The sequence below is a fragment of the Scardinius erythrophthalmus genome (assembly GCF_964197995.2).
Source record: "Scardinius erythrophthalmus genome assembly, chromosome: 11".
Classification (NCBI taxonomy): Eukaryota; Metazoa; Chordata; class Actinopteri; order Cypriniformes; family Leuciscidae; genus Scardinius; species Scardinius erythrophthalmus.
Genome location: NC_138231.1, coordinates 16,927,131 through 16,943,773, shown reverse-complemented (window position 1 = coordinate 16,943,773; position 16,643 = coordinate 16,927,131). Strand labels below are relative to the sequence as shown.

The following is a 16,643-nucleotide window of genomic DNA, read 5'->3' as shown; positions in this document are numbered from 1 at the left end:
ATGCTTATATGTTAATAAAATAATAAAATAAACTGATTTAAATCTGTTCATCATATAAAGTGATTGGGTCTCTTCAGAAGCCTTGCATTAACCTTCTTGATTTATATGGATTACTTTCACAATGATGACTATGAACTTTTTTAACTTTTCAGAAAGACACAAGCACACCATTTGAAAAATTACGAATTCAGTCATTTTTAAAATGGTAAAACAATGAGAAACCGAATTATGGCTTAGGCTACATCTTTGAGACAAACAAAGTATATATAAAAATATGCCACAAACCAAAAAAGATAAATTTACTGAAAAAGAGCTGCAAAAAAATAAATAAATAAAAAATCTCACACTGAAATTTTGGATCCGAAACCCAAAACATCAACATGACTGCCTACATTTACATATCAACATCCAGGTTTTCAGAAACTTGGCCTTCCCAGTCAGACAAAGTAGGACAGACACTATTCTCTAAAGAACTAATAGTAAGAGCAAAATGTGTGAAAGTTGTCTGCAGACATGGGGTATTGTATTGTAATTTCTTGCTTACCTTGCAATATAATGGTTACTTTTCCAAAATGAGGCAAATTAAGTATGGAGCCGACATAGTAGTGACTTCGAAACAAGACACAGCAACATATTGTGATCGAATTCAGAGAATACTGAATTCGATTACGTTGTCACTCCTTTGACCCCGGATATTCTTTGAACTATGAGATACTAACAAGCTTGAAAATAATTTTGTTGTTAAATCTGTATGATATGACCCCATTTCTACACACTCAGAAAAAAAAAATATACAAAAGCTGTCACTGTAAAGGAACATTTACCCCTCATTTAGCTCTAAAGGGACCATATTAGTAACTAAGGGTGCTTTCACATCTGTAGTTCAGTTCATTTGGTCCGGACCAAGGGTGAAAAATTATACTTTGTAGCATTTTTCAGGCGTTTTGGTTCCTTTTCACACCAGACTGATCGCTCTGGTCCGAATCAGTTTATGAGTTGATAAAATGCGCGTAGTCACGTGACTACATCCACATCAATCGTTGGACAGATATATCTGGCATTTCCATAACTGCACTTCGTTTGGTCAGAATTAAAGGTATAGCGGAGGATCTTTCCGAATTTTAGATAAGAACCGCCCTCTCCACTTTTTGAAAAAATGCACATGCGCAACACACTACATGCTCCCGAGAGGGAACGCCTATTAAACGTGTGCGAGGTTCTCCTCGTGCACGCTCTGTTTACAAGTTGCTGTCGGCATCACTCATACAAGATTACTTTCCAAAAGAAGATTTGCACTTTTTCACCAAATAGCATGCCAAACTTTACCTGTCGAGTAGAAACTTCGCGACTGAGGCATCAGTGGGAAGCCCAACCTGTGTTTTCAGCGCACGCCATCGTGTGAAACAATCTCCCAAAAACACTCTGATCTTGTTTCTCTCTTCTGAGGCCTTTCTCTTCTTCTCATACAGTTCGTACAAACTTTTTCTCTTGCGACCCTCAGACATTTTCAAAGGACCCAGTGAAACGGCGAGCTTCAATGAATGGCTTAAACCGTAACTCTAGCTCACCACCACACATAAACACCTGAAAGTGTGCATGCGCAGAAAGCGAAAACTAAGGGACGAGCACGTACGACAGCCTTACGTTACATATCACCAGAATGATTGACACTTAGGTGGACCAATAGTTTACACTACCCACCCGGAAAAAGAAAATCCTCCGCTATACCTTTAACGTGCGGGAAAATCCGGCAGATAACACGCCGCTGTTTACTATGGAGAGACGACTGTGTGGGCTGATTGTATCCTTCGTCATATTTTATTATATAGTTTGTCTACTACACCACTTTAGACAAACAAGATTATTTGAGAATGAAGCGAGGATGCGGCTGTTAATAATTTCTATCAGGCTCTGTCTGCACCTCCTCACAACTTAAAGTTTGTCCGCGAGTGCAAACTGTCAACAAACATTTCTCCTCATCCCATAATCACAGCGCAGCTGACTACGGCAACTGGTTTAGTCCAAAAATGCGCAGTTCTTTGGCAGTTGGTTCTGTTCAAGGTCGGATCACGTTCTCACCACAAACGAACCGCTCCAGAGTTCGTTTCAAAACGTACCGAGACCACCTCTTCGAGCAGGTCTCGGTACGCTTGTTTGGTCCGCTTTTGGTGCACACCCGAGTGCGATTGCCGCATTCAAGTCAAGTCAAGTCAAGTCAAGTTTATTTATATAGAGCTTTTCACAACACAGGTTGTATCAAAGCAGCTTCACAGTAATAAATTAGAATACATCAATGTTTGTTTCTAGTGGAACGTCTACGTTCGGTAATGCTGATCAATAGTATCGTTGATTGATTAATTTAATTAAATATCCCCAAATATCCCCAACTGAGCAAGCCAAAGGCAACAGTGGCAAGGAACCGAAAAACTCCATCAGGTGACCTAATGGAGAAAAAAAAAAACCTTGGGAGAACCCGGGCTCAGTCGGGGGCCAGTTCTCCTCTGGCGTTTATGAACTAGAGGTCGGATTTAACTGTAGGATTAAAAGTATTATATGAATGCCTGGCTGAAGAGATGCGTCTTTAATCTAGTTTTAAACTGGGAGAGCGAGTCTGAGCAATGAACAGTATCCGGAAGACTATTCCAGAGTTTTGGTGCTAAATGTGAAAATGCTCTCCCTCCTTTGGTGGACCTAGATATCCTAGGTATGACCAAAAGCCTCGAATTTAGTGACCTTAAAGAGCGCGATGGATTATAGGGCGATAGAAGATCCGTTAAATAGACTGGAGCTAAGCCGTTTAGGGCTTTATAAGTCAGTAGCAATACCTTGTAATTAATACGGGACTTTATAGGTAACCAATGTAGGGATGATAAAATCGGTGTTATATGATCATATTTTCTTGATCTAGTTAGAACTCTAGCGGCGGCATTTTGGACTAACTGTAGCTTGTTTATTAAGGATGCAGGACAACCGGCTAATAACGCATTACAGTAATCTAGTCTCGAGGTCATGAATGCATGAACTAACTTTTCTGCGTCAGAAACTGATAGCATATTACGTAGCTTAGCAATGTTTCTAAGGTGGAAAAAGGCTGTTCTTGTAACATATGAAATATGATTTTCAAAAGACAGGTTGCAGTCTAATATAACACCCAGGTCTTTTACTGTAGAGGATGAAGTAACAGGACATCCTACTATGTTAAAGTTGTATTGTGAGAGGTTTTGTGGGTGGTTTTTTGAACCGATAAGTAGTACCTCTGTCTTGTCTGGATTTAATAAAAGAAAATTATGCGTCATCCAATCTTTTATATCTTTAACACACTCTGTCAATTTGGATAATTTAGCGTTTTCATCTGGCCGTGATGAAATATAGATTTGAGTGTCATCAGCATAACAATGGAAACTAATTCCATGTTTCCAAGTGGTAGCATATATATTGAGAATAATAGAGGGCCTAACACAGATCCCTGCGGCACTCCATAGTTTACTGGAGTTATGATAGATTTTTCTCCATTTAAATAAACAAAATGGTAGCGGTCAGATAAATACGATCTAAACCAGCTTAATGCTTGTCCTTGAACACCAGTATAATTTTGTAGTCGATCTAAGAGTATTGTATGATCTATAGTATCGAACGCAGCACTAAGATCAAGTAAAACTAATATTGAGATACAGCCTTGGTCAGAAGCTAAAAGTAAATCATTTGTGATTTTAACGAGCGCAGTTTCAGTGCTATGATGCGGCCTGAATCCAGACTGAAACTTTTCATAGGTGTCATTTTCTTGTAAGAAAGAGCCCAGTTGAGCGGACACAACTTTTTCTAGTATTTTAGACATAAAAGGTAGATTTGAAATGGGTCTATAATTTACTAGATTATTCGGATCTAATTGCGGTTTCTTAATGAGAGGTTTTATAACTGCCAGTTTAAATGTTTTTGGAACATAACCTAAAGATAAAGACGAGTTAATAATATTGAGGAGAGGCTCTTCCACTACAGGTAACACTTCTTTCAATAGTTTAGTTGGTATGGGATCTAATAAACATGTTGTTGTTTTAGAGGAAATGATAAATTTATTTAACTCTTTTTGTTCTATAGTTGAAAAGCACTGTAATTGTTCTTGCGGCGTGATAATTGAGGCTGAATTATAAGGCGCGATTGAGGATTGAACGTTTACAATTGTGGTTCTGATGTTTTCTATTTTCTCAGTGAAGAACTTCATGAAATCATTACTACTAAACTGTAATGGAATACTTTGTTCAGGAGACATCTGTTTATTTGTTAGTCTCGCCACGGTGTTAAATAAGAACTTAGGATTGTTATGGTTGTTTTCTATTAGTTTGCGGAGATGCTCAGCCCTGGCCGCTTTTAGGGCCTTTTTATAACGTGACATACTGTCTTTCCATGCGATTCTAAAGACCTCTAAGTTGGTTTGTTTCCATTTACGCTCTAAATTACGGGTTTCTCTCTTTAGAACACGCGTAGTACTGTTGTACCATGGTGCTTTACTTTTCTCTCTGACCTTTTTTAATCTAATGGGCGCAACAATATCCAATGATCCAGAGAGAATGGTGCTCATAGTGCTAGTTAATTCCTCAAGTTCATCTGTTTGTTTGGGTTCACTGAGCAGCTGAGACAGATCCGATAAGCTGTTTGAAAAATTATCTATGGTGGATGGAAGGATTGTTCTGCCTAATCGATAACGCGGCGCAGCATGATATATTACAGGAGTACGTAATATGCAAGTTACCATGTAATGGTCAGTGACATCGTCACTTTGTGGAATGATATCTATATCGGTTGGATCGGTTCCATGTGATATAATTAAATCGAGTGTATGATTAAATCGATGAGTCGGTCCGGTAATGTTTTGCTTGACCCCAAAGGAGTTTAATAAATCTGTAAACGCAGCCCCTAACGCATCATTTTGATTATCTACATGGATATTAAAGTCTCCAACAATTAATGCTTTATCGAAGTTAACTAATAGGTCTGAGAGAAGATCTGCAAACTCTTTTAGGAAATCAGCGTAAGGCCCAGGCGGTCTATATACGGTAGCCAAGGCTAGAGATAATAGGGATGTTTTTCGAACATCTAAGAGCGTAACATTTAGTACAAGTACTTCAAATGAAATAAACTTATAACCCGTTTTCTGAGTAACATTGAGAAAATCTCTATAGATTGTTGCAACACCGCCGCCACGACCATTCAGACGGGGCTCGTGCTTATAGGAGTATCCTGCTGGAGTAGACTCATTTAAACCAAAATAATCATTTGGTTTAAGCCAGGTTTCAGTAAGGCAAAGTACATCGAAGCTATTATCTGTGACTATTTCATTTACAATAACTGCCTTAGGTGTGAGTGATCTAATGTTTAGAAGACCTAGCTTTAAAAATTGTTTTTGATTACCAGTAGCAACATTTTCTGGTTTAATAACAATTAGATTTTTTCTAGATCCTGCAGTAGATTTATGATTTGATCTCACTAAACGAGGAATAGACACAGTTTCTATGCAATGTTCTACACTATTTATATCAGTTAAATTGGTGCAGCAGAGACTATGATTTGGACTTTTGTTTACTAGTCAAAAGGTATTTAACATTTTGGAGATGTTATCTGACAGAAGATCCGATCCGAATCTGCTTGGGTGTAAGCCATCAGCACGGTAAAGCCTAGGACGCTCCCAAAACAGATTCCAATTATTTACAAAGAGAAGTTTCTGCTCATTGCACCATGACATTAACCATTCATTAAGCGCAAATAATCTACTAAACTTTTCATGACCTAGTCGATACGTGGGAAGCGGTCCTGACACAATAATCGTTATATCAGGCGATGTGCTGCGTACCGTATCGATCAGATTCCTGAAGTCTTTCTTCAAAACCTCCGTTTGGCGCAGTCTGATGTCGGCCCCTCCCGCGTGCAGGACAACGGTTCCGACGCGCTCGTTCAGAATCTCGGGAACGTGAGCAGCGATTTCAGAAACACGAGCACCAGGAAAGCAGTGACTATGCACCTTACTTTTATTTAACGTAACGTGTACGTGTCGAACGATGGAATCGCCGATGATCACAGCATCGCGTTCTGTTTCGCGAAGAGGGGAGAAGCGGTTTTGTGTGGATATCTCGAAAACCGGGAGGGTCGGAGAGAGTTTTCTTGGTCTAGACCTGACTCGCGACTTCCGCTGCGGAAAAATCCAGGCTTCGTGATGGCATGTTGGAGCCGGAGTGAACGAGACCATGGCTGATCGCGACCTCGACGTTCGGGACCGATGTTGAGGAACGCACGGAGTAGACGAGGTCGGAGTCAGCGGGTTAGTAACATTAATCTCTGATTTGTGTGCCTCGGCACGTGATGTTTCGAGAGCCAAACGCCGGTCTATCAGCTCGGCTTTTCTTACTAAAAGGTCGTGGATCTGTTTCTCAACAGCTTCCAGCTCAGACTGCACCGCGTGCAGCTCAAATGTGTCCTCACCTGCACCAAAAGGTAGACTACTTACATTTGATATATTCGCCATTTTAACAGATGGACAGTAAGTTAAGTTAGCAACGACGCTACCAGTGGTGCTATCAATATTAATACTAATTTATGGCTTAAGTCTTGGATATAATCCGTCTTTTCAGTGGTACGGGTGTAGAGTAGACGCACGATAGGCGAAAAAATGTTTGTTTGTAACTTAAATGAGTGCGGAGAAGACGCGTTCAGCCGTGATCCACGGACGTAACCTATAAGAGTATCCAGCGTTGGATCACAAGGCTTGAGACGCGTCTGCTCAACAATCCGCGTTATAACTATGAGGTGAGGAAAAGTAGAAAATGTTCGTTCTAAGTGAGTTTAAAGAGAAATCAAGAATTATAAATCAATCGATGGAGCTCCAAAGACAACAACATTCACACCTGCCCAAACGAACCGCACCAGTGGGGAAAACGAACTCTAGTGCGATTCAACCGAACTAAATGAGGCAGGTGTGAAAGCACCCTAAATATACATATACAGTGAGGAAAATAAGTATTTGAACACCCTGCTATTTTGCAAGTTCTCCCACTTAGAAATCATGGAGGGGTCTGAAATTGTCATCGTAGGTGCATGTCCACTGTGAGAGACATAATAAAAAAATAAATAAAAAAAATCCAGAAATCACAATGTATGATTTTTTAACTATTTATTTGTATGATACAGCTGCAAATAAGTATTTGAACACCTGAGAAAATCAATGTTAATATTTGGTACATTAGCCTTTGTTTGCAATTACAGAGGTCAAACGTTTCCTGTAGTTTTTCACCAGGTTTGCACACACTGCAGGAGGGATTTTGGCCCACTCCTCCACACAGATCTTCTCTAGATCAGTCAGGTTTCTGGGCTGTCGCTGAGAAACACGGAGTTTGAGCTCACTCCAAAGATTCTCTATTGGGTTTAGGTCTGGAGACTGGCTAGGCCACGCCAGAACCTTGATATACTTCTTAGAGCCACTCCTTGGTTATCCTGGCTGTGTGCTTCGGGTCATTGTCATGTTGGAAGGCCCAGCCTTGACCCATCTTCAATTCTCTAACTGAGGGAAGGAGGTTGTTCCCCAAAATCTCGCAATACATGGCCCCGGTCATCCTCTCCTTAATACAGTGCAGTCGCCCTGTCCCATGTGCAGAAAAACACCCCCAAAGCATGATGCTACCACCCCCATGCTTCACAGTAGGGATGGTGTTTTTGGGATGGTACTCATCATTCTTCTTCCTCCAAACACCTTTATTGGAATTATGACCAAAAAGTTCTATTTTGGTCTCATCTGACCACATGACTTTCTCCCATGACTCCTCTGGATCATCCAAATGGTCATTGGCAAACTTAAGACGGGCCTTGACATGTGCTGGTTTAAGCAGGGGAACCCTCCGTGCCATGCATGATTTCAAACCATGACGTCTTAGTGTATTACCAACAGTAACCTTGGAAACGGTGGTCCCAGCTCTTTTCAGGTCATTGACCAGCTCCTCCCGTGTAGTTCTGGGCTGATTTCTCACCTTTCTTAGGATCATTGAGACCCCACGAAGTGAGATCTTGCATGGAGCCCCAGTCCAAGGGAGATTGACAGTAATGTTTAGCTTCTTCCATTTTCTAATGATTGCTCCAACAGTGGACCTTTTTTCACCAAGCTGCTTGGCAATTTCCCCATAGTCCTTTCCAGCCTTGTGGAGGTGTACAATTTTGTCTCTAGTGTCTTTGGACAGCTCTTTGGTCTTGGCCATGTTAGTAGCTGGATTCTTACTGATTATATGGGGTGGACAGGTGTCTTTATGCAGCTAACAACCTCAAACAGGTGCATCTAATTTAGGATAATAAATGGAGTGGAGGTGGACATTTTAAAGGCAGACTAACAGGTCTTTAAGGGTCAGAATTCTAGCTGATAGACAGGTGTTCAAATACTTATTTGCAGCTGTATCATACAAATAAATAGTTAAAAAAATCATATATTGTAATTTCTGGATTTTTTTTTTTTAGATTATGTCTCTCACAGTGGACATTCACCTACGATGACAATTTCAGACCCCTCCATGATTTCCAAGTGGGAGAACTTGCAAAATAGCAGGGTGTTCAAATACTTATTTTCCTCACTGTATGGCCTTTGAAAAGGTTCTGGGTCCCCAGTGACAACTTCTGTACCATTTTTCTGAGAGTGTAGGCTACATGATATTCACACATTTCATTCCTTATTGTGTGCTATCATGTTAATTCACTATTATTCCAGATATATAAAAGAAAGCATTACAGGAGTGTGTTAAAGCTTCCAATGGATTCTGTCCAGTCACTGAAGCTTGGTAACTAATAGAGGAAGTAATTTTCACAGGACAAATAGACACATAAATCTAAAATAAGTACAGATAGACATCTCTCAGCATGTTTACACAGCCATGATCACTGCTTCCAAGAAAGCTGACGCATTAGTCATGCCCAAACCGCCCACTCCTTCATCTCACACACCTGATTCCATTGGCAGTACACTTAACTCTTAATGAAGAAATGGAGTGCAACTGGAAGAAAACAAAACTAGAGTTTTTTTCACATTTCATGGAAGGAGAGCTCGATTGCATACAGAGAGGCCTTAAAAGCTGCTAGATCTGCTTATTTTTCAACCCTATTAGAAGAAAATAAACAAAACCCTAGGATCCCTATCTTGCACCCAGCGCAATTGACTTTGTTCACCGACTCATGTATCATTCCTATTTTGCACCCGCGCAAAGCGCACTTTTCCCTCCACAGAAGCACGTCGCTAAACTAGGGAATGAACTTGCGCTCCCTGGGCGGTTCAGCGCAAAAAAGGAGGCGTGTTCCGGCGCAAACGTTCCTTCATGCTATTTTGCAGGTTTAGAAAACAATTGCGCCACTAACCAGGAAAAAATAGTTTAAAGTCAGTGGCGTGTTGCGCATGTTATTCATATGCTATTTTAAGGGCGCATGCTTGGCCATAATCAATGTAGCGTGTGCACAACGCGCATACACTTTGATTCTCTCATCTACACACAGACGCAGCAGTTTTCATTTTTGCAAATCATACATTATTACGATAGATAGATAGATAGATAGATAGATAGATAGATAGATAGATAGATAGATAGATAGATAGATAGATAGATAGATAGATAGATAGATAGATAGATAGATAGATAGATAGATAGATAGATAGATAGATAGATAGATAGATAGATAGATAGATAGACAATTTATTATAAAAGCATACATCTAGCTTACACATTTACCCAAATTATCATACGCCTTTTTAACCGAAGTTAATTTGGGTGGGTTTCTCCATCCCCAACGTCCCTGACAAGAGCGTTGCTCTCCTTGGCTGTTAACCGCTCCTGGCGCGCGCCTGGCAAATCCGCCGTTACAATAGGAATCCACTTTAGAACAAGTGCGCCTGCTCTTAAAGGGAATGTGAGATGACGCTCTGATTGGTTTCTGATTGGTTTATTTCACGAAAAATTTGGAATAATCGCTAAAAACAAGCTCTGTGAAAAACAAAGGTTTATGATACTTGCACGTTTTGTCCATCAAGATAATTATCACAGATGAACACAACTTTTATGAATTTTGAAGCCAAAATGAAGTCACCAGAAGTAAAAAGCTAAAGGTAGGCTATAAACGAACAACACCACGGTCCCACGAATTCAACTTCACCATCACTAAGCACTAAGCAACTCTTTCAGTTTTTATCTAAAAACATTTTCCCAGAATTTTAATATTAGAATAGTTCATAAGAGCACAATTATAATCATAACGATTCTGTAAAAGTGGGACTAAGTTTACCTTTTCGGAGTGAAGACGTTTAATCTCCTGGACTGCCTCTGTAGTCCCATTTAGCCACTTGTTAGCAACCACTTTTTTCACGACACGTAACAGCTTAAAAAAAATCACGAGTGGGGTAATATTGATGTATTTTATGTTGTAGAATAAGACACTGATGAACATCTTTGGTTTTAATGAGAAACAAAATTAAATAAACTATACGAGGGGGGATTAGAACCCAGAACCTGGCCTTAAATTCTACCACCATTAGGACTTTTACAAATTTGTAATGCGGATATTTAACAATATATTTATTATAGAAGATGAGTTCTGTCAATAAATTTTGTGCATTTATAATTGTACATTTCTTATATGCAGTCTCAAGCAATAATACAAAGAGTAGCCTACCAGTCATTGTACCATTTAGCTAAACATTGTAACATGTTGTCACTAAACTTAATACAATTCTACAATTACACCTATTGTGATGCAAGTTCGTTTTTTTTACATTTTTTTACCGTGATAAAAGCTCAAACAATTAATCGCAGCATGACAATTTGATACCGGCACATGCCTACTCCACAGCTGTATGTAGGATATGAGAACCCATCAACATAGCTACTTCAGCCCGCTTCATGTCATCAACACACTCATTAAACTTTAACGGATGAACCTTTGCAGGTTTGACGCTGCATTATCAGCTCGAAAAATACGCTAATTTTACTAGAAACACAGGAGACCAGAAATATAAAGGATAATTCCGCTATGAGTTTGCGCGGACTTTCGCCAAAAAAGAGGTGGATAATATGGCCTAAATTATTTAATAGGCTCTCTCTTATTCTAAGTAATGTTAAAACATTTTTGCATAACCATTTTATAACTTTTCAGAGATTTTTAACATTTCTTGTTTTTATTATTATTACAGTATTGCTAATTCCCAAATATGTAAATAGTTCCCTTGTGAAGTCTCAGGCATTAGAGGAGCTTCATATTGCCTCTGGGCTTTTGGCACTTGAAATTGTTAACCCAGTGCAATTCTAGACCAGGGCTGGGCAACTCCGGCCCCCGAGATCCACTTTCCTGCAGTTTCCAGAGTTTAGCTCCAGCCCTAATCAAACACACCCAAACAAGATAATCAAGGTCTTCAGGATTACCAAAAAGCTACAGTTTGAGTAGGGTGGGAGCTAAACTCCAACAGGTAAGTGGGGCTGCGTTCACCCCCGACAAAACGTTGCACAACGTTTTTTAAACAGAAACTGTGATGCGTTGAACACACTGTTCTGATGACGCAAGAGTTGCAACTATGGCACCTGAGAAGGCCATTCTTTGTGAAGAATTTTCGGAGCCTGATTAAGTCGGTATAAATGTGTTTAATACTACAAAATATGCCCGACGTTACAGTTACTGCACTTGCCGCCCAGAACAAAAGAGAACATCCCAATCGAGTGATGGGATTGCTGAAACTGAGATGGAAGCACACATCTTACCTAATTCAGACTAAAACACATCTATTTAGCCTCACATACTGACTTTATTTGTAGTTCATACTGTTTTAATACCTTGTATTTTCTTTCTCATTTTTAGGAAAAGCACTTAATTACCATTGTTTATTTCTATACCAAATGTCATACACTTGCAATGAAGCTAAAAATATAAACAACTAGCCTACATCATGTTGATATCCTATATTTTTACAATAAAACTTACGACAAACATGTATTCTAATATCCTCAGTTTTTGCGTATACCGAGCTGCATCGAACACATTTGTAAATTACTTTCCTTGAACCCATTGTGCGAGTTCACTTTAATACCTCGTGCTTACATGTGTTGCTGCTGATTGGACTGCAGTTCTGACACACCCACCAAACAAGAGAAAACATATCTCAAACCCCGTTGCACAGCGGTGCACGCCGTTTCCAGGAAACATGACGTTCAACCCGGAAACCGTAGCAAAACGTTGTGCACCGTTTTGAACTTGAACGTGCCCCAGATCTCAAGGGCCAGACTAAACCATTTAAACTTCAATTTTATGTTTGTTTCAAGTTTTACAAGGTACATCCGTAAACCCTTGGTTAAAGGATTAGTTCACTTCAGTATTACAATTTCCTGATCATTTACTCACACCGTAAGAATTCTTGAAAGAAGAATTAGCGCAAGGGATGTTAAAGTACTGTGAAATTCCTTTCTATGAACTGAGGAACATCTGCTCCAAGCTGTCCAAATAGCTCTCTGTGGTTCAGGTGCAGCATTATAGAGCCATTTTAACAATGAATCCACAGGAATGGAAGGGTTAAGGAAGAACAAACACTATCCTATTGTTTGCACTTCCGCTGATTGTGTTTTAGTGGTTTCATAGCTCAGAGAAAAAAAAAAAAAAAAAAACAGCCAATGTAAACATAAATAAACCACTAATCACCCACTAGATTTGGCCTTCCTTGGTATAATTTGTGTTTCTCATGATCCTAAAGACCTTTTGATATGAAGTTGTACACTTACTGTAAATGCTTAAAAGTAGTAGTTAGTGTAAAAAAGTGATGTGCCCAGCACACATGGGAACTCCTTTGGTAAATCAACAACATTTTTTGCCCACTACATAATTACCATACATCCAATGGTGTTATTTCATAGTTTTCATTATTTTAATCCTATTGTAAATAGGAGAAAAATAGTGATAATGAATGAATAGGTATGTCTAAACCTTTGACTGATAGTGTATTACAAAGAGCAGCAGATTTAACAGTCAAATAACAAGTGTCCAACATCAGGCTAAGGCAAATATTAGTCAATAAACTGAGTTTGTTTAGCAACATCAAGTTGCCCTGGTGAAAAAAAAAGACAAACTGTGGTAATAACAGGAACCAGTGCTGCATCTTAGACCACTGACCCATTTGTAACTAATCATTATCTTCTACTCTGACTGGAAGTCGTCTAGGAGGTGGCAACTTCAGACAACAACATTAAAGACCTTTGATTCTTTAAAGGGATAGTTCACTTTGAAATTAAATTTTGGTATGTTTTAGCTTACCTCAAGGGCATCCAAGATGTAGGTGTCTTTTTTTCCGCAGTAGTTTAAATTTTTATATTTTTAGGTCAAACCATTCTTGTCTGTCAGTCATATAATGCAGGTCTATGGTCACGGTCTCAAAGAGCATGCACAGAGTCCAAATTAAAACAATTCCCCATCGTCCAAATTAAACAATTCCCCATCGTAAGTACACATTGATGGCCTAAGACACGAAACGAGCGGTTTGTGTGAGAAAACGAACAGTATTTATATCGATTTTAGCTCTTATACACAGCCACGTCCAAGTGATCTGAGGGCGCTCGCGCCTCCTGGTGTGTGACGTGTGCAGACTGGTGCATAGATATATACACTAGATGTCAAAATATCAAAATTTAAACTACTGCGGAAAAAAAGACACCTAAATCTTGGATGCCCTTGAGGTAAGCTAAAACATACCAAAATTTAATTTCAAAGTGAACTATCCCTTTAAGCAAGGATTTGCCCTTGATCTGGAGACCAGTGCATTTTTTAAACATAGTGTTCCTTCCTTATCGGTCACGGATCAGGAAATGAAAGACGCCGCCTGGCACTCAGGCCACAGGCAGTACTGGGAAAGGAACTGGGTGAGTCCACAATTCTCTCAGTTTTAACACACTCTCACATGAGACACATTAACAAAGACTTCCCCAACCTGTTAGTGCCAAAACCAAATCAGCTGACAACCTAGACAGGATTTGGGAGCTACATTCAGACTGGACATTTATTCCTGAAGATTTTTAGGTGTGTGATGAAAGAGCAGGGCTCCTTGACAAGTACATATGTCACACTTTATGGCCGGGACTGTCCAGGATGCATGTGAATAAGACCACAGATTAAGGAAAAGTTCAGGCAGTGTGAATGAACAAAAGTCTGCAATTCCAGAACAATTACTGAACCACTTTTAGAGAAATTTTTCAAAATATCTTTGTGTAAGTGGTGGCTACAATCTGATCTCCGGATAAACTCCATTAAACTGAACATACAATCAAAGCAAACTGTGGTTGATCGCTTTACATGTCAGACAGGTGCTCTCTTCCTGTCAAGCGGGCAGATCTTCACCAGAAGAAGCTGCAATGAAAATCAGACTTCCTGCCACAAGTTAAACGTCTGACTACTAATGACAAAAGATGTCCAAACATGCTAACTAGGCAGGCAGCTCACATTTTAGGTCTTGTCCACACCACACTAATATGTTTTAATTTCAAACCGCATCATTTTCTCTCCGTTTTGTCCTACCGTTCACACTGAGACGGCATTTTTGTCCAGCTTTTTGAAAACGCTCTCCCAAGTGGATAAATCTGAAAATGACGGTTTCAAGATGTTGTGTGGACTGTGAAAATGGATGTTCGAAAACGATGTTGCACATTTTGTAATGTGACACATAGTGTACCGACAGATATCCATGTTTATACCGGTATTGTGCATGTTATGTTACTTTGTACACTCTTCATATCAAAGTCCTACAATTCATTTGTCCTGCGGCAAAACATGACGGCATTTAGGTTTTTGACCAAACATTTAATGGTGATTGAGTGTGACGTGGACGAATCAGTGAATGACGAGATATTTTGCTAAATAAAAAGATCCTGCCAGAAGAATAGCATGGGGACTTTATGATGTCTGTTCCGTCCCATCCTGTTTGCGTTTTCCCATGTTTCAGTGTGGATGAGAAACTTTTAGAAAGCGCTTGAAAATGCTAGTGTGGACGGACAGTGTTTTGAAACAAAAACACGTATTCAAATGTATCAGTATTGTAGATGTATGTAGCCTTAGAAATGCAGCCACTGAATGTGCACATGTGTAGGTGGGAAAAGAGCTTGAAAGGAAGTTCAAGGAGGTTTTTTGCATCTTCCACACATACTCATGACGAAACTTACAAAGCCTGAAATTACATGATGCACAAACAGGCAGGAGCTTTATATTTGTAAAGATGTCAGAGTACATTCCTCAGAGATTGAGTCATAAATCCTGCCTCTTTCACAATTCGCTGGCTGAAATATATCCTTTACTTGTATTGTTAAGCTGAAAGACTTCCTGCTGATCACTACATAATATTTTTCTTCCTTGTAGAAACAACTGTTATCTTGTTTGATTGACTGATAGATGCTGTGACCAGTCTTCAGATCAGAGGTCTTTCTACCTCCGAGGTTTTTCTGCTAAAGAAGTTTCTGCTTAAGCTACTAGAGGGGGGAAAGTTTATTTTGTTTAAAGTGTTCAATATGGTATCAGACTATTGATCCGGCTAAGTTACCCTTGTTTGCCAGAGCAGCAATATAGGAGAGAAAATATGTTTAACCCCCTTTTCAGAGCTTCAAATAATCCAAGGTTCTCATCAAAGGTTAAAACCAAGAGGTGAGGTAAACGAGTAAAATATATAGCGTAATAATAACACGCATATATTTATTCTCAGAGCTGTCATCCACACTGTCGCTTGCGGATGGCGAACATATGGCATTTAACGCACACTTTCAACTTTTGCAATTTGCTTGTGAATAATGACCAAATTCTTTACATTCCTCCCTCAAAACACCAGAGGAGGTAGATAACTTCAGTTTGACACTTTTACCAAATGAAAACACGATAAAACTAACATCTTTAACCTTGAAATAAAGTTTACGAAGGTAAGTAAAGCTCGTGCAAGCACTTACCAATACAAGAGGAATAAAGTTTAAAAGCTTCGAAAGACGTCAACCGAAAGTCCGTGATAAAGTTGCATGTATGTTAACAAAGTCTCTGTGGCACGAAAATCTTGTCTAGGTACAAAAGGACAATGAAAAAGCTGTCTAGCTCAAACTCCTCCGTTTGTTGCTTGTAGTTATAATGATGATGACAGCCTGATCATGTTCACGCCTCCTGTAACCCTCCGCTTTTTTCGAAAGTGACCGACTGCGCATGCGCAGACTCTTGCCTGTGTGTGTGTGTGTGTGTGTGTGTGTGTGTGTGTGTGTGTGTGTGTGTGTGTGTGTGTGTGTGTGTGTGTGTGTGCGTGTGCGTGTGCGTGTGTACCTGTTTTTCTATCCCGGTGGGGACTTCAACCTGAATGCACACAGACTCACGGGGACTCTTGTCACAGTGGGGACCAAAATTGAGGTCCCCATGGGTAAACAAGCTTATAAATCATACAGAATGAGTTTTTTTGGAAATGTAAAAATGCAGAAAGTTGTGTGTGATGGGTAGGTTTAGGGGTAGGGTTAGTGTAAGGAGATAGAATATACCGTTTGTACAGTATAAAAACCATTAAGTCTATGGAGAGTCCCCACAAAGATAGTAAATATGGAAGCAGATTAGTCTCAAATATAAATCATGCAAAAAACATGATTCACAAA

The 16,643-nt window shown here is 39.6% G+C and overlaps 1 protein-coding gene across 1 annotated transcript in view; it reads right to left on the bottom strand.

Moving 5' to 3' along the window:
* LOC308699004 (pleckstrin homology domain-containing family G member 3) overlaps positions 1–16,159 on the bottom strand; it is a 206,798-nt gene extending 190,639 nt beyond the window's left edge. Inside the window, exon 1 of the mRNA XM_081379536.1 lies at positions 15,966–16,159. The gene's annotated coding sequence lies outside the window, so the exon portion shown is untranslated. The remainder of the gene's footprint in view (positions 1–15,965) is intronic.
* Between the last annotated feature and the right edge of the window lie 484 nt (positions 16,160–16,643).